The 22268-nt window shown below is 44.0% G+C and overlaps 1 long non-coding RNA gene across 3 annotated transcripts in view; it reads right to left on the bottom strand.

Moving 5' to 3' along the window:
- Positions 1-202: 202 nt before the first annotated feature.
- Positions 203-22268, bottom strand: part of LOC129534705 (uncharacterized) — a 61968-nt gene continuing 39902 nt past the window's right edge. The window contains exons 2-5 of one of the 3 annotated variants that reach the window (XR_008681390.1): positions 15507-15620; positions 8480-8628; positions 6502-6698; positions 203-608 (exon numbers count right to left, since the gene is read on the bottom strand). This is a non-coding gene — a long non-coding RNA (uncharacterized lncRNA). Of the gene's footprint in view, positions 612-6501; positions 6699-8479; positions 8629-15506; positions 15621-22268 lie in introns of all 3 variants that reach the window. The other 2 variants (XR_010134545.1, XR_010134544.1) reach the window with 2 other exon arrangements.

Here is a 22268-nt window from a genome sequence, read left to right as displayed (position 1 = left end):
TTCAAAACTTGACAAATGGTAGTTCCTTAAACATTAGTTGCAATATTGTTAGCAGTGGCAAATCCATATGGGTCGGCAGCAACCTCAATTCTTGCCTCTTCAGAAGAAAGAATTTGACCAAGGGTCATAAGGCAGAGTGAAAGAGAGACCTAGGCAAGTTTTAGTTACACGCGTCTGTGTGAAGAGACCACCAAACAGGCTTTGTGTGAGCAACGAGGCTGTTTATTCACTTGGGTGCAGGTGGGCTGAGTCCGAAAAAGGAGTCAGCAAAGGGAAATAGGGGTGGGGCAGTTTTATAGGATTTGGGTAGGTAGTGGAAAATTACAGTTAAAGGTGGTTATCTCTTATGGGCAGGGGCAGGGGTCACAAGGTGCAGGGTGGGGAGATCATGAGACTCATTGTCCAGGGGAGGAATGTCACGAGGTTGATTGATTAGTTAGGGTGGGGCAGGAACAAATCACAATGGTGGAATGTCATCAGTTAAGGCAGGAACTGGCTGTTTCACTTCTTTTGTGGTTCTTCAGTTACTCCAGACCATCTGGATGTATACATGCAGGTCACAGGGTCTATGATGCCTTACTTTGGGCTCACAGGCCTGACATTCCTGTCTTCTTATATTAATAAGATAAAACAAAATAGTGGTGAAGTGTTGGGGTGGCAAAAATTTTGGGGGTGGTATGGAGAGATAATGGGCAATGTTTCTCAGGGCTGCTTCAAGTGGGATTAGGGGTGGCATGGGAACCTAGAGTGGGAGAGATTAAACTTAAAAGAGATTTTGGGGTAAGGGGTGATATTGTGGGATTGTTAGAAGGAGCATTTGTTGTATAGAATGATTGGTGGTGGCTTGGATGTGGTTTTGTATGAATTGAGAAACTAAAGGGAAGACACAAGGTCCGAATAAGAGAAGGAGAAAAACAATTATCAAAGGACTAAGAATTGGGAGGACCCAGGACATCCAATTAGAGAGTGTCCAAGGGGGTTCAATGTAATTATTTGCTTGGTTGGTGAGTTTTTGGGCTCTATCCTTGAGTTTTTTTATGTTGTCATATACCAGGCCAGATTGATTTAGGTTAAAAACAATACTCTTCATTTAAAAATATACAGAGTCCTCTTTCAGCAGTGAGTAAGTCGAGGCCTCGGTGGTTTTGGGGGACAACTGCAGCTAAAGAGCCAACCTGGGCCTGAAGGACTGATGGAGTTTGTGATATGTCTGCAGTGCTAGCAGAGAAGTCATTAGAGATGCTACGGAAGGTCGTGACAGAGGTTGAAATGCCTGCTATTCCAGTTCGGAGAGCAATAGTGGAGGCAGAAAGTCCTGAACCAACAAGCAAGGGAATTAGTGGAATAATCCTTTTTTGTTGTGTTGGTGTCATGAGGGGAACAGGAAGCTATTCGGTCCCACTTGCAAATTGAATTTTGGGGGAAAGGAAAACTAGTGTGCATGTGCCTGTCCAATTAGCAGGAGGCACATGTTAGTGGATGAGCCACAGAGGAAAAAGAGACATTGTGTAAGGCAAAACTGGAAGTGCAAAGTGAAAAGGTGAGAGGGTGTACTAAAAGAGGTGTCTTGCACCCAGACTCCTAGGGATCCAGCCAAGGCAGCAGCCGTCAGAGGTTGTAATGGGGACTGATGGGGTAACTGCATAGAGGGGGAGGTTTGATTTTCATGGTGTATGAGGAAGCGTTGAGTGTCTATGAGCAGTCTCTCACTGGTATTTGTGGGGCTGGGTATGAGCAAACAAGAAGGGCTGGGAGGAGAATCTGAAGAATAAGGGGAAGGTAGCCAAGGATGGAATGAAATGCAGGGCAAATGTCTTCCTAAGCAATGGTAACTGCTAATGTTTTTAAGTTTGTCAGTATTGATAGAGGGCTTATCTGTAATGCGGAGCTGAAAAGCCCCAATGGTTTTGGTAATGTGTGTTGCTGGGCTTTGGAGATGAAGAGTGAAGGAGCATAGAGAAGGTGAAATGTTACCTAAGGGAATTCTGGTGGGTCTTCGCTGGGAGATGCACAAAGGAGCGGCAACACGGGTAGCAGTTTCTGTTGTGAGGGGTCCAAATAGGGGAGGAGTAGAATTGACATAAGGAGAAAGGTTTTTAAGTAGATGCAGAGAAGAGCATCAGCTAGCTGATATGAAATGTCTGAGGAGGTTTTTCTAGACCTGTCTAGAAAGTAAAGAAGTTCTTCAGAAGAGTAAAGATGAGGGCTGTTAAAGGAGGTTCGGAGATGTAGGGAGACAGGAGATGTTGCCTAGTAGGTATGTAAGGTGGGGAGAGCCATGTAAGCGCAGGAAGAAAGGGAAATGCAAAGCCAGCAATTGTTCGCTAATGAGGGATTAGAAACAGCTAGGAGAGAGTGAGTGAGATTGATAGTGTGGTGGAGATAGCTGGGGAGAGGTAGAGAGAGACATAAGAATGAGAACGAGAATAAGAGTGAGTATAAAAGTAAAGACTAGGACTTCATCAGGGTGGAAGTTTTGGAGGGTGACCTGCCAGCAAAGATCATCTACCCACTCCAAGAGGGAGTTAAGAGTGGCATTTTGGGGATAGTACCAGGAGATATCTGCTACAATAGTTTGGAGGAAAAGTGTAAACCAGCAGTGTAAACAGGGTCAGGGCATTTATGAGTAGTTGAGAATGGTGAATAGGAGTATGACTAGACAGAAGATAGCAGGGATGGCAAGTTTTTGGGGCGCAGCCCAAGTAGTGGGGGTGACTGCGTAAAGCCCTGTTGCAAAAAGTAGGGTAAGGACGAATAGACCTAATAGAATGAAGGGATGTATTAGGGTCATAAGGGTTATTACTGTTCTTCAGAAATGCAAGTGAGTTTAAGGGAAGTAGGGGAGAGTACTTGTGACTTCCAGGAGGAAGAGGAGAGACCAGGCTGGCTGTCCGATGGACGCAGCTTTATTCTGGAATGGTGAACCCCATAGGGAGGGTCCTGTAGACAGACAGCTGTTGGGGTGCTATAGATGACTAGGTAGGGTCCGGTCCATTGAGGCTGTAGAGTTTAAGGGAACAGACTCTTAAAAGAACCGATCATCCAGCTAGGGTGTCTTCATAAAGCTGGGAATCTGGAGTAGGCAAGAGAAGATTAGCAGCCTGGCGAATTTCCTGTCTAGCCTCCTGGAGGACTGGAAGATAGTCACCCAGAGGGCTGGTGTCTGTAACAAGATTGGGGCCGAGCAAGAAAGTGTGTCCATATAAAAGTTCAAATGGGCTAACATGGTGAAACCCCGTCTCTACTAAAAATACAAAAAATTAGCTGGGCGTGGTGGTGGGCGCCTGTAGTCCCAGTTACTTGGGAGGCTGAGGTGGGAGAATGGCGTGTACCTGGGAGGCGGAGCTTGCAGTGAGCTGAGATCATGCCACTGCACTCCAGCCTGGGTGACAGAGCAAGACTCCGTCTCTTAAAAAAAAAAAAAAAAAAGTTCAAATGGGCTGTACCCTGTAGCATCTAGAGGACAAGCTCTAATTCTAAGGGCAACTGGTAGAAGTACTGTTGAGTCCTTTTTAAGTTGGAGGCTGAGCTTGGTGACATGTGTTTTTAAAAGACAATTAGTCCATTCTACCTTTCCTGAAGATTGAGGACGGTAAGGGGTATGAAGATTCCACTGAATACCAAGAGCCTGAGAAACAGCTTGGGTGATATGACTAATAAAAGCCGGACCATTGTCAAATTGAATAGAAGTAGGGAGGCCAAATTGGGGAATTATATCTGTTAGAAGGGAAGAGATGACTGCAGTAGCCTTTTTGGAGCTAGTGGGAAAGGCCTCAACCCATCTGGTGAAGGTGTCGATCCAAACCAGGAGATATTTAAGTTTAGGGACATGGGGCATATGAGTAGAGTCAATCTGCCAATCTTGTGTTGGAGTAAATCCACAAGCCTGATGCGTAGGAAAAGGAGGAGGCCTGAGAAAGCCTTGGGGGCTGGTGGTATGATAGACATAGCATTGAGAGGTGATGGTCTTAAGGATGGATTTCCATGAAGTGAAGGAGATGAGGGGCTGCAGGAGATGAGGGGCTGCAGGATATGACCACTTCCATATCCCACATGGAAGTGGTCATGAAGGGAAGAAAGAATGGACTGAGCTTGTGAGGCAGGAAGAATGAATTTTCCATGATCTAAGAACCACTAGCCCTGAGTTGGAAAAGGCTGGTAGAGCAGATTTTCAGAGTAGGTGGGAGTGATAGAGGAGAAAGAAAAATGCTGGCCCTCTGGAGTGGGGGCTGGAATATTAGCAGGTGTGGAGGCATTGGCTATTCTTTTGCTGTCCTGTCAGCATAGGCATTTCCTTTTGCAATAAAGTCTGTAGGTTTCTGGTGTCCTTTACAATGAATGACTCCAGCCTTGGCCGGCAGGACAGCAGCCTTAAGGAGGGCTTTTATTAGAGAGGCATTGATAATGGAAGAGCCTTGTGTGGTAAGGAAGCCTCTTTCAGCCCAGATGGCAGCATGGTTATGGAGGATATGGAAAGCATATTTGGAGTATTTGGAGTCAGTATAAATGTTAATGTGCATTCCTTTAGCGAGAGAGAGCGTACGAGTTAAAGCAATCATTTCGGCTTGTTGGAAAGCGGTGGAGGGAGGAAGTGCAGCAGCTTCGATAATAGAGGTGTGGGACATGACAGCATATCCAGCTTTAGCTGGTGAAAATTGATTGGGTTTAGAAGAACTTCCATCGATAAACCAAGTGTGGTCTGGGTTTGGAACTGGAAGAATAGAAATATGAGGAAAGGGGGAAGATGCCATGTATGTTAGGGAAATACAGTCATGTGGTTCAGGACTTGTGTTGGGTGCTAAGTGAGAAGCTGGGTTGAAACTGGGCCCATGGGTAATAGTTACTGTTGGAGTTTCAACAAAGCGTGAATAGAGCTAATAGAGCTGGAGGAGTTGAAGGGCAGACAATAAATGTGAAAGGTGTGAAGAGGATATTAATGCTTGAAGGTTGTAAGAACTGTAAAGGTAATTGGAGCATAGCCTATGATTTTGAAGGGCTCTAGAAGTATTAAAGCGGTAGCTGCTGCCACACACAGACATGAGGGCCAGCCCAGAACTGTGAGGTCAAGTTGTTTTGATAGAAAGGCAACAGGTCGTGGGCCTGGCTCCTGTGTAAGGACTCCAGAAGCACAGCCTTTTATTTCAGCTGTGTGTAAGGAAAAAGGATGGGACGAGTCGGGAGTTCTTGTGTGGGAGCTGTCTCCAGGGCCTTTTTGAGAGAGCGGAAGGTAGAATGGGGAAAAGACTTAGGGTCTATGGGATCAGTTAAGTTACCTTTTGTGAGCTTGTAAAGTGGTTGGTTAGGATAGCAAAGCCTGGTATCTGGAGTCGGAAATATCCAACAATGCCTCAGAAGGAAAGGAGTTGTTTGGTGGTGGGGATTGGGGTCTGGGAGATTAACTAAACACGGTCTGCAGGAAGGGCACATGAATGTTGATGGAGGATTATACTGAGATAGGTAACGCTAGGGGAAGAAATTTGTGCCTTGGAGGGGTATACTCGGTACCCCTTTGAGTAGAGATGTTGAAGAAGCAGGATAGAGTCCTGCTGGGAAGATGGGTAAGAGGGGCTGCAAAGAAGAAGGTCATCAAAATATTGAATAAGGTGGGAGGCAGATGGGCGAAAACAAAGCAGATCATGAGAAAGGGCCTGGCCAAAGTAGTCCGGGCTGTCCCTGAAGCCTTGGGGCAGAACAGTCCAGGTGAGTTGCTGGGATTGGTGGGTGTCAGGGTCAGTCCAAGTAAAGGTGAAAAAGAGGCTGAGAGGAGGGATGCAAGGGGAGAGTAAAGAAGCCATCTTTGAGGTCGATAACAGAATAGTGAGTTGTGGAAGGGGATATTGAAGATAGGAGGGTGTACGGATTTGGCACTATAGGATGAATAGGAAGGATGATTTGATTAATAAGGTGAAGATCCTGAACCAATCTGTTAAGACTTGTCCAGTTTCTGGATGGGTAGGATAGGGGAGTTTTAAGGAGAATTTGTAGGCTTTAAGAGGCCATGTTGTAACAGGTGGGTGATAACAGGCTTTAACCCTTTTAAAGCCTATTGTGGAATGAGATATTGGCGTTGAGTGGGGTAAGGGTGATTAGGTTTTAATGAGATGATAAGGGGTGCATGATTGGTCACCAAGGTAGGAGTAGAGGTATCCCATACTTGTGGATTAAGGTGGGGAGATACCAGGGGAGGATGGGAAAGAGGCCTTGAGTTGGGTAAAAGTGCAGCAATGAGATGTGGCTGTAGCCCAGGAATAGTCAGGGAAGCAGATAATTTGGTGAAAATGTCTCTGCCTAATAAGGGAATTGGGCAGGTGGGGATAACTAAAAAAGAGTGCATAAAAGAATGTTGTCCAAGTTGGCACCAGAGTGGGGGAGTTTTAAGGGGTTTTGAAGCTTGGCTGTCAATATCCACAACAGTTATGAGGGCAAGAGAAACAGGCCCTTGAAAAGACGGTAATGTGGAGTGGGTAGACCCTGTATCTATTAAACAGGGGATGGACTTACCCTCCACTGTAAGAGTTATCCGAAGCTCGGCATCCGTGATGGTCCAGGGGGCTTCCGAGATGATTGGGCAGCGTCAGTCTTTAGCCACTAAGCCGAGGAGATCTGGGAAGAAGTCAGCCAGGAGCCTTGGCTTTTTGCTCCAGTAGGTCTAGGAGCAGCTGTAATCCAAGTTGGACAGTCCGACTTCCAGTGGGGTCCTGCACAGACAGGACAAGGCTTAGGAGGAATCCCAGGCTGTGGGCATTCCGAGGCCCAGTGGCCAGGCTTCTGGCATTTGAAGCAAGGTCCACGAGGAGGTTTTGAAGGAGTGCCTGGAGGTTGCGGTTTTGTTGTTCTGAGGTTTTTGTGTGCCATGGGTGTGGCTGGGGTTTTTCTTATGGTGGAGGCAAGCAGTTGCAGCTTTGAAATATGTTGTCGCTTGGCTGCCTCTTCTCTGTTGTTAAACACCTTGAAGGTGAGGTTAATTAAATCTTGTTGTGGGGTTTGAAGGCCGGAATCTAGTTTTTGGAGTTTTTTCCTAATGTCTGGGTCCAGGACTGTAAAGCGTCTAAGGGTAGCCGCCAAGCGGGCCATGAACTGAGCTGGGTTCTCGTCCTTACCTTGGGTGGTTTCTTTGTTTTTCATAATTAACAGCTTTGTGTGCTGCCCTTTTGAGCCCCTCAACTAGGCAAGAGACCATGTAATCTCGCCTAGCTATATCTTGGGAGCCTGTTTGGTATCCACACTGGGGACCCTCCTGGGGAACTGCCCTGGTGCCTTCTTGGAGGCCTGGCTTATGATGCCGGCGGTCGTCAGTGTGAGATTGGGCTAGGTTATAAACTCTTTCTCACTCATCTGAGGAGAGGGTAGAAGTCAGGATGACATCTAAGTCACTCCAGGTTAAATTGTAGGACTGAGTTATATATTGGAATTCCTGTATATATTTAGTGGGGTCTGATGTGAAAGAGCCTAAATGCTGACTGATCTGGAAGAGGTCCGAAAAAGGCACATGTACCCTGACTATGCCTTCAGCTCCAGCCACCTCTCTAAGAGGAAATTGTTGGGCAGGTGGGAGAGAGCTAGTCACGGAACGAAACTGTAAGCCAGACCAGGTGTGAGGAGAGGAGGTAATAGAAGGGTTATAGTGTGGGGGACTGGAGGCTGTGGAAGAATTGGGACATGATTCAGCCCGGCGAGGAGCGGCCGGGGGAGGAGGAGAGAGGTCAGAGGGGTCAGTGGAAAAGGAGAATTCAGAGGACTCTGAGCTTAGGGTGGAGACCGAAGGAGTGGACGGGAGAGAACGAAGGAAAATCTGGGACAAGTCGCATTGGGAGCAGAGACTAGGGAGAGAGCAAAGTGTAAAAAAAGGCCTGGACGTAAGGCACCTCAGACCATTTGCCTAATTTTTGACAAAAATTATCTAGGTCTTGTAGGATAGACAAATAAAAATTGCCATCCTCTGACCACTTGGAACTATTGTCAAGTTTGTATTGGGGCCCAGCGGTATTACAGAAGAATATAAGATGTTTAGGTTTTAGGTCAGGTGTTAGTCGAAGGGGTTTTAGGTTTTTAAGAACACAGGCTAAGGGGGAAGAGGGAGGAATGGATGGCAGAAGCTTGCCCATAGTGGGGAAGGTAAGTTTAAAGAGGAAGGTAGAGACATGGAGAAATGGAGGTAGGCAGCTGCCAGGCTTCTAGTAGGCATCCCTGACTGAGTCCTGGGCTGTAATGTGGGTGAGCAGCCAAAGCAGGTGTCCCTGCAATTGACCTGCCACCAATGGAGTGTGGGTGAATGATCAAGGCAGGCATCCCCGCTATGATCAGACACCAAGGGAAGACTGTCTTTCCAAATCCATGACCGACATCGGAGTTTTTGAGTTCATGGATAAAATGTGTCTCCTTTGTCTCTACTAGAGAGGAAAAAGAACTGGAATTGGAAGGATAGGGAGATTGAAGGGTAGCGAGAGAGGCTGGAGAAGAGAGTGAAGAGACCACTTACCCAATTTGAAATTGGTGAGATGTTCCTTGGGCTGGTCTGAGGACCCGAGGTCATAGGTGGATCTCCTCCCGGACTGTGGGTGAGGACAGGGGGCTGGTCTCCTGAAGGAGTCCCCTGTCTTGGGTTTCGGCACCGAATGTTACATGCGTCTGTGTGAAGAGACCACCAAACAGGCTTTGTGTGAGCAACGAGGCTCTTTATTCACTTGGGTGCAGGTGGGCTGAGTCCGAAAAAGGAGTCAGCAAAGGGAGATGGGGTGGGGCAGTTCTATAGGATTTGGGTAGGTAGTGGAAAATTACAGTTAAAGGTGGTTATCTCTTATGGGCAGGGGCGGGGGTCACAAGGGGCAGGGTGGGGAGATCATGAGACTCATTGTCCAGGGGAGGAATGTCACGAGGTCGATTGATTAGTTAGGGTGGGGCAGGAACAAATCACAATGGTGGAATGTCATCAGTTAAGGCAGGAACTGACTGTTTCACTTCTTTTGTGGTTCTCCAGTTGCTCCAGACCATCTGGATGTATACATGCAGGTCACAGGGGTTATGATGGCTTAGCTTGGGCTCAGAGGCCTGACAGTTTTAGAGCAGGAGAAAAAGTTTAGTAAAAAGTTTTAGAGAAGGAACGAAAGTAAAGTACAATTAGAAGAGGGCCATGCGGGCGACTTGAGAGATTCAAGTGCACGGTTTGACCTTTGACTTGGGGTTTTATACCTTGGCATGCTTTGGTTGGGGGTGAGTGGGTGTTGCATCCCTTCTTTCCCTGATTCTTCCCTTGGGGTGGGCTGTCCGCATGTGCAGTGTTCTGCTAGCACTTGGGAGGGGCTGCAGGCCCAGTGTGTTTACTGAAATTGTGCACATGCTCACTTGTGGCGTTTTTCCCTTACCATTCAAATGCTCCTAGAGGGAGGTTATATACCAGTTGAACTCTGTCCTTTTGCCCATTAATGTGCATGCTTGAGCCCATATACCCAACTCCTGAGATCTTATTGGGAAGCTGCGGATCACCAGTTTCAGGTGTTTTTATCTATTGGGGGATTGCCTTTCCCTGGTGCTGCTTATGTCTGACTACCTACTGTAACAATATCAAGCCTGAAACTACATCAATGAACTTTCATAATCTGTTATATTAAAGTCGATCAGTCTGTCTTGCACTTTGAATGGATTTTTTTATTCATGCATGATTTTGTAACGTCATGCAATGGTCATTTAGAAAATATGGGTCCACTGAGTTATGCCAATTTTCCAAATGTTGACACATTTTATTATACAAGATCCCAAAAAAATCACATTTCTTACTATCACCATCGACCTCATCAGAAGAATCTTGAAGTATTGGGAAGATATCAAGTTCACAGTGACACAAGGTTTTTTAAGATTCGATTTTTGCTTGGAAGTATAATATTAATTACAAAAATGCTTCTTTTCAAGATAACGATAATACTTTGTTATGCAGCAGAAGTACTTTTTGCTTCATTAAGAATATTCTTATGAGAGTTCAGCTTTTAAAAAATTGTGGTGTGCAGTAGCAAGAATACAGTGATTACTAGTAAATTTGGTGCCACTGGCTTGATGTGTGCTAAGGCACCATCAATTATATCCATCAGTACTTTTTACCATCTATACAAATGTTAACACAGTGAAAAATACAAATAACACCTTGGTATTATTATGAAAACAGAATTTGTTGTTGTGGGCCCCCTGAAAGGGTTTTGGCACTCCCAGGAACTTTTAGACCACACTTTGAGAGCTGCTGTTCTATTACTCATGTAGAATAAAAACAAAAGTGAAATAAATTATTTAACATATTATAAAAATTTCTATGCAGTCAGTGACTCCTTTGAAACATTTTTGGATTTAGGGTCAAAAATCCACACACTATTATATACCAATATTATACAAATTACTATTGCATATGTTGTGATTCTTCCATCTCTTAAAGCAATATCCAGAATCAAGTAGCAATGTGAAAATTGGTATCAGTTTCAAGAATGTTGTATCCAAACCTACAAATATATAATTTTGTAGTAATATGAATTGGTTAATATTGCTAAATATATATTCCTAAGGGGTCATATGGAGCTATTGTGAATATCATATTAATTTGTGAGTACCCTAGAACTAAACTAATCCCTCTGGAATTGGAGTGCTAAGAGAAGCTTTGACATTATTGGGAAATGCTACTTAGTTAGCATAAGAATGTGAGTGCATTCAAGCTGAGAAGAAAGATTTAAAAAATTAATTCATTTGTATTTTACTTAGATGTTTCCATCTCTCACATCTCCCCAGTGTCAAAGCAACAGCTCAGAAGTCAGCAGATACATCCCAGAAACCTTCAAGTCATTCAGGGGGAGTCAACTTTCATTTTGAGATCATAGGGCATACATAGTGCAAGACATGCAAAGAAGTGTTTTGCTGGGTCCTGAATGGTGTTAGTCATGAGAACAGATGTTTAGGATCACGGGTTATATTGTGATATTGTGTCAGTTCTGAACACCTGGTTCCCAGGAACAAAGGTGACCATGTGTTCTCTGATACATTTCTTTTCTAGTTTTGTAACATTAGGGGGCTTTAAAGCATGGGGCCCAGCTTTTTGAAAGGAGAACGATAAAAAGTTAATTGATGTACAATGTTCTTTTATATAAGGATGAGGAAGCATTGGTATGTGTAGCATGGGGGATAATCAACCCAGAGGATAGAGGCACACTGAAGAAAACACACAATCTGATTCCAGTGCCAGCAGGTGAATACTACTGCCCAGGGGGTCCCAGAAATTGGTGGATCAGTCTTTGGACTGGTGCCTTTGTTTGGATTTATATGATGTTAGGGGACTCTGTTGACATCGACATTATTTACAGACATTATTAAATCTCCCCCCGGCCACACACACTAAAAACACTATAAAACTTGGCATGGTAAAAGTAATCACCACAACTTATGAAAACTGCTTCCCATTTATGCATAATTACTATGCAGCAGAATGTTAAACAGACACATCGCTGAAGGTGCCGAATTAGCTTTTCGGCAGTTTTGATAACACTAAACTCTGTTCACATACACACAACTAACATCATTTATTGCACATGTCCATGGTTGTCTGCATAAAATAGAGTATGTACTCTCTGTGACTATATTAAGTTCCCAATGTTTGTTTATCACCATAGATATTTTGCCACAAAATTTAGGACTAAGTGGTTGAGAATATATGTTTAGCTGTGGACCAAATCCATGATACCCCGGAAGTCCAACTGAGGCCTCTCAAGTGTAAAGGAACAGCCAGGGTGGAGTTACAGATGAGCTGAGGGATTTAGTAGAATAGTAAGATTTTATTGTCTTGGGCATTGGCAGCAAAAGTGACTATGGTGGCCATGGGTGTCCACCTAAGTCCACATAAGCAAAACCTGCTCTGTGAACAAAGTCTCTTGAGACTTAGACTCTAAAACCAGTTCATCAGAACTAATACCAGAGACAGCAATCTTGTGATGATGAAGTTTTATTGTTATAGATAAGACCACACAGGACTTAACGAGAAATGCATGCAGATAAAAAGACACAACAGATTTTTAATGAGAATGCTTTTAATTAATATATTTTTTGGTGTTGAGGGTGACACAGGGAAGGATTTTACTAAAATAATAAGAGAGGGGTGAAGTTGTGGAAACAACACACTTGAGACTAGAAAGTGTAAAAATGGAGGACTTCCCTTTTTCTCACTACAGCTAATTCCAGCTACTGCTTATAAAAGCTGTCATTCTTCATTTCTTTAAATGTTAATTATAATCATAAAGTCATTACTGGAAAATATCTTCTCCCTATATAGGTCCATATGGCAGGAAATGTTTCATAAGTGGTTGTCCTTTTTATTAGAGTTGATTTCAGAAAATTATTTTAACCTGTATTCGAAAATGCTGTCATTATCTGTTTCTATATCTGCCAGTGTATTTATTAGTCAGGGTTGTCCAGAGCAACAGAACCAATATGGTATAGCTATAGCTATAGATATAAGACAGGGAGTTACTGGGGGAATTGGCTCATGCTATTATAGAGGCTGAGAAGTCCCACTACAGGCCACCTGCAAGCTGGTGGAGACCATGGGATGCTGATAGCATGGCTCAGTCCAAGTCCAAAAGTCCAGAAACCAGTGGTGTAATTCCCAGTCCAAGCCCAAAGGCCTAAGAACCCAGGAGGCCACTGGTGTAAGTCCTGGAATCCACAGGCTGAAGAACATGGAGTTCTAAAGTCTATGGGCAGAAGGAGAATATCCTAGCTCCAGGAGAGAAAGAGATTGAAAATCATCTTTCCTCTGCCTTTTTTTTGTTGTTGTTCTATCCAGGTCCCCAGCTGATTGGATGGTGCCTGGCCACATCAAAGGTGGATCTTTCCCACTCACTCCACTGACTTACACACCAATCTCCTCTGGAAACATCTCATAGACACACCCAGAAATAAAGTTTTACCAGTTCTCCAGGTATTCCTGAATCCAGTCAAGTTGACACCTAAAATTAACCATCACAAGTCCACTGCTTGTCAACTTGGCACCCACACACATCTCTGTAAACTGTACTTAGTCTCCAAATAAAGACAATAACAAGGTAATAGTCCTACCTAACCTGATACAATTATCCTGTGGCTCATGCTTATAATCCTAGCACCTTGGGAAGGTGAGGCAGGCGGATCACCTGAGGTGGGGAGTTGGAGACCAGCCTGACCGACATGGAGAAACCCTGTTTCTACCAAAAATACAAAATTAGCCGGATGTGGTGGCACATGCCTGTAATCCCAGCTACTCAGGAGGCTGAGACAGTAGAATCGCTTCAACCCAGGAGGCGGAGGTTGCAGTCAGCAAAGATCATGCCATTGAACGTCAGCCTGGGCAGCAAGAGAGAAACTCCGTCTCAAAAAACAAAACAAAACAAAACAAAACAAAACACCACTAAACCCTTACCCAGAAGAGGAGGTAAAGTCCTTGAATGATGTTTACTTGTCTCCTGATATCCCATAACTTAAATATTATGATGTATTATTAACAATACTTAAATACTGATATAAAGTCAATATATCTTATGTTAAATGATTCAGAGGAATAAAAACAAAGATACTTGTTTAATATATGTATATATAAATACAAATGTATTCTTAACAAAATAGGGAGAAATATGACAATTACAGTCCTCATTTCTGTAACTGGTCACATGATCATAACTGGTATTTATAACTACTTTCTTCCAATATCCATTCTGTATTCCCCTTGCCTTCAACACGCACCTCATCTGGTCATGGTTCTTTACCTGGTGGGGTGAACCTTCATTCCTGAAGGGTCTGGGTCAATTGTAGTCCTGCTTGGATTGGGTTGTTGTAATTTCTCATTGACTTTAATCACAGGGTTTGGTAGTACTAAGAGATGCCCTAAGGGATCTTCCGTATTCCAGACATACTCTCCCTAAACCCCAATGTGGAGTACTCATCCAGTTTCCCCTTAGTAGTCTGGATCAATTTCCCCAGCCACCACAGTAACTCCCTTGTTTACCCGTTGACTCATAGGCATGAGAAGCCCAAAGTGACTGGGTGGCAGTCTTAACTTCCAGTTGAATGGAATCATTGTTATGTCTCCTATGGCAGCGCTCTTCTCTGATGCTAAGACTTGTAGGCCAGCAGAGCATAAAGTCACAGAAACAGGAAACAACATTTTGCTACTGGGTCACTAAGGATAAGGGTGAGTGGTGCCACTCCCATTTATACCCCTTGATTCCTGGAACTGTGAATCTTGGCTATGGGAGAAACAGTACCATATATTGGACACTGGTTCAAAGGATATATAGCTTTCTGGAGAACCTCATCCCAGCCCTGTAAAGTATTATCACCTAGTTGATGCTGTAACTGTGACTCAAAATGCCATTCATCAAGCCAGTTGCTTCAGGACAATGGGGAGCTTGGTAAGGTCAGTGAACTCCGTGAGCATGAGCCCATTGCTGCACATTTTTGGTTGGGAAGTGAGTTCCTTGGTCAGAAGCAATGCTGTGTGGAATGCCAAGATAATGGGTAAACATTTTGTAAGTCCACAGATGGTCGTTTTGTCAGAAGCATTGCATACAAGGAAGGCAAATCTATATCCAGAGTAAGTGCCAGTAAGAACGAAATGTTGCCCATTCCATGATGGAAGTGGGAGTGGCACCATTTGCCATTATCCCTATTGACCCACTAGAAAAATGTTGCTTCCTGTTCCTGTGACTTTATGCTCTGCTGGCCTACAAGTCTTAGCACCAGAGAAGAGTGCTGCCACCAGGAGACACAACAATGATTGCATTCAACTGGAAGTTAAGACTGCCACCCAGTCACTTTGGGCTCCTCATGCCTGTGAGTCAACAGGCAAACAAAGGAGTTACCATGTTGGCTAGGGAAATTGATCCAGACTACCAAGGGGAAACTGGATGAGTACTCCACATTGGGGTTAAGGGAGAGTATGTCTGGAATACAGAAGATCCCTTAGGGCATCTCTTAGTATTACCAAACTCTGTGATTAAAGTCAATGGAAAATTACAACAACCCAATCCAAGCAGGACTACAATTGACCCAGGACCTTCAGAAATGAAGGTTCACCCCACCAGGTAAAGAACCATGACTAGCTGAGGTGCTTGCTGAGGGCAAAGAGAATACAGAATGGATATTGGAAGAAAGTAGTTATAAATACCAGTTATGACTGTGTGACCAGTTACAGAAATGAGGACTGTAATTGTCATCAGTATTTTCTCCCTATTTTGTTCAGAATACATTTGTGTGTGTGTGTGTGTGTGTGTATGTGTATACACACATATATTAAACAAATATCTTTGTTTTCATTCCTCTCTTAATCATTTAACATAAGATATATTGACTTTAGAGACCCGGCGCAGTGGCTCACGCCTGTTATTCCAGCACTTCGGGAGGCTGAGGTGGGCAGATCACTTGAGGCCAGGAGTTGGAGACCAGCCTGGCCAAAGTGATGGAACCCCATCTCTACTAAAAATACAAAACATTAGCATGGTGGCACGTACCTGTAATCTCAGCTTCTCTGGAGGCTGAGGCACGAGAATCACTTGAACTCAGTGGAGGTTGCAGTTAGCTGAGATCATGCCATTGCACTCTGGCCTGGGCAACACAGCGAGACTCTGTCTAAAAAAAAAAAAAAAGATATATTCACTTTATATCAGTATTTAAGTATTGTTAATTTTACATCATAGTATTTAAGTTATGAAATATCAGGAGACAAGTAAACATCATTCAAGGACTTTACCCCCTCTTCTGGGTAAGGGATTAGTTTTTTATTGTATGCAGGATAATTGTATCAGGTTAGGTGGGTCTATTACCTTTTTATTGTCTTTATTTGGAGATTAAGTTCAGTTTACAGAGAGGTGTGTAGGTGTGTAGATTAAGTACAGACAAGAGGTGGACTTGTCATCATTAATTTTAGGTGTCATGTTGACTGGATTGAGGAATACCCGGAGAAGTGGTAAAGCATTATTTCTGGGTATGTGAGGGTGTTTCCAGAGATTGGAGTAATCAACCTGCCACAAGGTAGCTGGCTGATCCACCCAAGCCAATGATACTGTATCAAGGGCTCAGTGTGGGTCTTGGCTGCTGGCAGATTGAGCCCTCAGAGGTGACTGTAGCCAGGTCAGCTTTGCTAAGTGGAAGTCTATGTTGCTGAACTCATACATGACTTCCATCTCTGCCACCCTGGGCAATTTATTCTTGAGCCCATTGGACGATGGTAGGGGTAGCTGGGGAAAGAGGGTGACTAGTATCCACAGAATGGGTCATCCCATCTCCTTGATTATTAGTCCTCCTCTGCTGAGATCACCCTTTGGTGAGCATTGACAAAGGACATAATCATCTTCACATCTTTTGCCCACTCAGGTCCATCCACATATCTCTTCCCCAAATTTCTTTGTCACCAATTTTCCAATTATGTTTCTTTCAATTCTCTGACCATCTGGCCAAACCATTGGTTACAGTTCATGAATTGGTATATAATTCCACATCTGGCCATTTCTCCTTCCAAGCAAAGTGTACAACGTGGTGCACTGTCCAAAGTTCTACACACTGAGATTTCTCTTCACCGCTATCCTCTAAAGATGTCCCACAAAGGGATGGTATTGCTGAAACTGTCCACTTTTGGATGGTGCCTGCATATTATGCAGAACCACCTGTAAACTGGGACCTGTATCAATTGATCATAGGATACTCCCCATGAGGCCATCGGTGCAGGCTGAGGCAGTGTAGTTGGAACAAGGGGCATTTGGGTCACTTTGTGTAACTTACTTGTGCTTCAGAACCTGCTTGGGCCCAGTTATGTGTATATCACTTCCATTTGATGATAGAGGGCTGCTGTGTATGCCCAGTGTTATGGCTTGGTGGGTCAGTTAACACCTAGTTAATGATGGTCAGCTCAGGTTGCATAGTTACTTGGTGGCCCATGGTCAAGTGTTCAGTTTCTACTAAGGCCTAGTAGCAGGCCAAGACTGCCTCTCAAAAGAAGGGTCATTATTTGTGGATGATGGCAAGGCCTTGCTCCCAAAATCCTAAGGGCCTCTGCTGCAATTTATCTATGGGGACCAATGAAAGGCTTCAAACAGCATCCTTATCTGCCACTGACCCCTCCAGCACCATTGGACCTGCTGGGTTATATGGCCCAAATGGCAGAGTAGTTTGCACAGCAGCCTGGACCTGTTGCCTCTGCCTTATCCTATTCTGGGCCCCATTCAAAACTAGCAGCTTTCCAGGTCACTTGGTAGATGGGCTAGAGTAACACACCAAAAGGAGGAACACATTGCCTTCAAAATCCAAAGAGGCCTACTAGGTATGGTGCCTCTTTCTTGGTTGTAGGAGGGGCCAGATGGAACACCTTATTCATCACCTTGGAAGGGATATCTCAACATGCCACACACTGCTGGACCCATAGAAATTTCATGGAGCTAGAAGGCCCCGAAGTTTGGTTGGATTTATTTTCCACCCTCTGACACACAAAATGCCTCACCAGTAAGTCCAGAGTGCTTGCTACTTCATGCTCACTAGGTCCAATCAGCATAATATAATGGGCCAGAATGATACCTTGTGGATGGGAAAGGTGATCAAGATCCCAGTGAACTAAATTGTGACATAGAGATGGATAGTTGATATAATTCTGAGGTAGGACAGTAAAGGTGTATTGCTGACCTTGCCAGATGAAAGCAAACTGCTTCTGGTGGGCCTTATGGACAGGGTTGGAGAAAAAGCCATTCTCCACATCAGCAGCTATATACCAGGTACCAGGAGTTGTGTTAGTTTGCTTAAACAATGAAACCACATCTGGTATAGCAGCTGCAATTGGAGTCATCACTGGGTTAAAACTACAATAATTCACTGTCACTCTCCAGGATCCATTTGTCTTCTGTCTTCTGCACAGACCAGATGGAAAAGTTGAATGGGGATGTGGTTGGAATCTCCACCCCTGCATCTTTCATGTCCTTGTTGGTGGCACTAATCTCTGCAGTCCCTTCAGGGACGCAATCAGTGGATTTTGATTTACTATTTTCCTAGGTAGGGGCAGCTCTAATGGCTTCGATTTGGCCTTTCTCACCATAATAGCCCTCATTCCACAGGTTAGGGAATATGGGGATTCTGCCAGCTGGCAAGCACGTCTGTTCCAATCATACATTCTGGAACTGAGGAAATAACCACATGATGGGTTCACAGACCCACCAGACCTATTGTGAGTCAGACCTGAGCCAAAGCTCCATTGCTAACCTAACCTCTATAAGCCCTTGCTGTGACTTGTGGGCCGCAGTGACTTTTTGGGTATCCTGGAATCAATGTCAATTCAGAGGCAGTGTTCAGTAGTCCTGAAAGATCTGTACTTCCTTTTCCCCAATGCACAGTTATGCTGGTAAAAGGCCGTAGGTCCCTTTGGGGAAGGATGGGAGAAAGTTTAATAGTGTAAATTTTCAATAGTGTACCAGGGTACTTCCTGGACAGAACCTGGCCTCCCCTTCATTCAAGTATTTCTGGGTCTGTGAACTGGCTCAAGTCTAGGAATTAATTGAGAGGGAATGATTCTCTGTTTTTGTGTTTCAAATTAAACCTTTGTTCACTTGACCTGATAGTTTTCTGTTTATACAGATCAAGTAAGAACTTAGTAGGCTTCCTATCTATTTTACTTTTAGGAACACCGTGGTTAGCTAGCCAACACCCTGGATTTACACAAGTCACACTATTCTGATTGTTGCTGTGCCTCAGCTGTCTAAGATGGTAACTATACACACCTTGCCTTTGATAGATGAGTGCCACCACTTAGCCCCTGCCACACCAGGTTTCAATGATACCCATTGCATTTAAGTTTTCCAGTTGAGTGACTGCAATTCTGTCATGATTGGTGCAAGGTTAGAAATAACCAGGTCCATGTGTGGTTGTGTCTTTCCACACTGTCAGGCTTTTGTTGATACTGTTCCAATCACAAAAGCCAGAAGCTGCATGGAGTTCCCAAGGAAACAATCCCCTTTAGTACTTCCTGCTCACTCAGTGGTCAGAGCTTCAGGCACACAGGCTCAAGACATTCCACAAGTCAGTCAATATTGCAAACCATACATGATAGTATACTTAATCAATATATAAATGTTACAGGTTAAACATTCCATAACAAAGTCACATTTAAAATCAAGAGGAAAAAGTATAGGAGAAAGTGTTAATAAGCCAGTCCAGGGAGGGCTAAGAAGACAAAAGGAATCCTGGTTTGAGCCAGATGGTCTGACAGCCTTGCAAGTCCTTGAGGTGGCAGAGCTTTTGGCTGCAGACACCAAGTTCTTATTGTAAGTGACTGCAAGACAGTGTCATTAAGGCAGCCATTTGGAGCTGCTGAAGGCCTGATCTTTTACAGTCATAGAGTCTTCTGATGATGAGAACTGACAGTGGAAGGGTGTGCTTGTTTGTGTCTTTATCTCACTGGATGTGGTCTTTATTTTTTATTTGTTTATTAAACAAAACGTCTTATCCTTGTATGCAAAGTGCCCTGTGAAATATAAAATGAAGCCTTTTTCTAAGATAGAATTAGCTATGTCAAGGGTGCTCTATCCAGGTCCCCACTGTAAGGTCCAACCTACAGAAAAGCACAATCATAGCACTGTTCAGGGATGCTGGGGCTCCCCCACACATCTATTTCTCAAAGTATTTGGTGAAAGTTATGACTTCTGGACCCTCCCAGTGTGGGTTAGTAGGTTTTAAGTGACAAATCCATTCTAGCATTCCAATCTCCTTTTAACCCTTTCCTCTACATTAACCCAAGGGAGATGGGGGATCTCCAGCTTGGCCTCATGAGTCATCTTTTGATCCAAGTTTCAGGTGAAGAGGAGAAAATATAATTTCTTTTCTCAACCCTCATAAGTTTGTAGATGGGACACTTTTGTCACAAAAGATGGATAAGAGAAAAACAAGCATTTTTATTTATTTATTTTTTTTTTGAGATGGAGTCTCACTCTGTTGCCCAGGCTGGAGTGCAGTGGTACAATCTCGGCTCACTGCAACCTCTGCCTCCCGGGTTCAAGCAGTTCTCCTGCCTCAGCCTCCCAAGTAGCTGGGACTACAGGCGCCCTCCCACCGCACCTGGCTAATTTTTGTATTTTTAGTAGAGACAGGGTTTAACCATATTGGTCAGGCTGGTCTTGAACTCCTGACCTCAGGTGATCCACCTGCCTCAGCCTTCCAAAGTGCTGGGATTACAGGCGTGAGTCACCATGCTCAGGCTTCGTTTTTTTTTTTTTTTTTTTTTTTGAGATGGAGTCTTCCTCTGTCACCCAGGCTGGACTGCAGTGGTGATATCTCAGTTCACTGCAGCGTCCGTCTCCTGGGTTCAAGTGATTCTCTTGCCTCAGCCTCTCAAGTAGCTGGGATTACAGGTACGTGCCACTACGCCTGGCTAATTTATATATATATATATGTATATTTATTTATTTTTTGTTTGTTTGTGTGTTTGTTTTTGGTAGAGACGGGGGTCTTACCATGTTGGCTAGGCTGGTCTCGAACTCCTGACCTCAAATGATGCACCCGCCTCGGCCTCCCAAGGTGATGGGATTACAGGTGTGAGCCACCGTGCCTGGCGAAACCAAGCATTTTAATTTAAGCATGCAGTGTTCATTATGCAGGGGAAATATCAGTTCAAAAGTGTCTCTCAGATGGTGGCTTAGGGTCCCAGCTTAGATAGCATATCTAATAAAGAACAATAAATTTAGAAACAACAAGACAAAGGAATAACCAACTTTTCCCAAAAGGTGAGAAAACTATGAGACAATAGTCAAGTTTGTTCCCAGAATCCTCTGGCCCTGCCGGTACCAGTGTCTGAGCTGATAAGCAAGAGAGAATTAGTATCTCTGTCTTTAGGTAGAAAGGGGAGGCAGAAGACCCCCTGCATCCTTTTCCCTGGAATTTTATGGCCTGCCAAAGGTAAGAAAGAGCAGCTCAGATAGCTCTTTCTGTAACTGTTGCTTTCCAATTGCCTCTGGCTTAAAGATATTTTTGTCAAGAAGGTATATTTTGGGGTGAAATATTCTGGTTTCCTTCACAGCCAACCAATCAACCAAACTGCTAGCACCTTTCCTAACTCCTCTAACTGCAGCATGCAATGCACAATCTCTGCTTAGTGGGCCTATATTAGCAGCTTTGGCCTGATCCAACTTTATGTTCCTTCCACCATTATCCCACATCCTTAATATCCATTTCTATACCTATTCCCTGGATATCTGCTCTCATAAATTAGAAAACTCAAGTAGTTCTTTTGGAGTGTGGTGCACCTCCTCATGGGTCATACTTTGTCCCTCTTAGGGCCTGCTGGGACTTGAGTCTAGATATAGGTCTAGAAGCAAAGAGGGGTGGGGAAAGGGGGGTGAATCAACATTGTCTTGCTTAGCAATTGCCTCAGCAGAGGCCATTACCATTTTCTCAGGCTATGCAGAGTCAAACCCTGAAGACACAGGTGGAAAGGCCATGTCACTGTGAACTGGCACCAAATGCTGGTGCCACTGGGGGTGGGGGTAGGGAGGCCACTTTTGCTGGCAAACAAGACTCATCAGAATTTAGGAGCTCAATGTCCCAGCTTTATCAGGGTCTTCCCACAAATTTCTACTTACAGGATCCCATTCTTGTGCAACCAATGCCCTCACTATGAGACTGAGAGTTCAACTTTTGTTGTAATTCAGCCAGTCACCTGACAATGGCTTGTGTTTGATTTTCAGCAATTTCAGTCCTGTGGCTACAGGTGAGAAGATGTTACCTTAGGGCACACTTAGAAGCTCTTAGGCTATTTGTGTGGAGCTGGAGCTAGAAATTTGAATCCCTGAGCTCATGTTTTTCTTACATTACTGTGTCCAGTGACATTAGAAGCAGCCAACCATCCTCATTATATTCCTTGGTTTTTCACAAATGTTTGAAAGTATGATATAGAGAGTTACCAAGTTCCATGTGTCTTATAAGTGGTTGATTAAAAGTATCAAATGTAGATATTTTGTCTATCTCTATAAACAGTTCGTGCCATGGACTATCCAATGCTCTCTGTACTACTAGAAGTGGAGTTTGTAGGATTTTTAGGTCGAATCAAATCAGAAAGCCAATTCCAGAAAACCCCAAACCAATAAAGGAAACTCATCCTTAAAATTCTCTTCCTCCAGAACCTCCCATGGTACCAATATCTGTATTAGTCAGGATTGTCCAGAGAGAGAGAACAAGTAGGATGTATGTACATAGATGGGTAGGTAGATAGATAGATAGAGGTAAATCTAGAGATAGAGATATAT

The sequence above is a fragment of the Gorilla gorilla genome, chromosome 6 (assembly GCF_029281585.2).
Source record: "Gorilla gorilla gorilla isolate KB3781 chromosome 6, NHGRI_mGorGor1-v2.1_pri, whole genome shotgun sequence".
Taxonomy (NCBI): Eukaryota; Metazoa; Chordata; class Mammalia; order Primates; family Hominidae; genus Gorilla; species Gorilla gorilla.
This window is presented reverse-complemented; position numbering and strand designations above follow the sequence as displayed.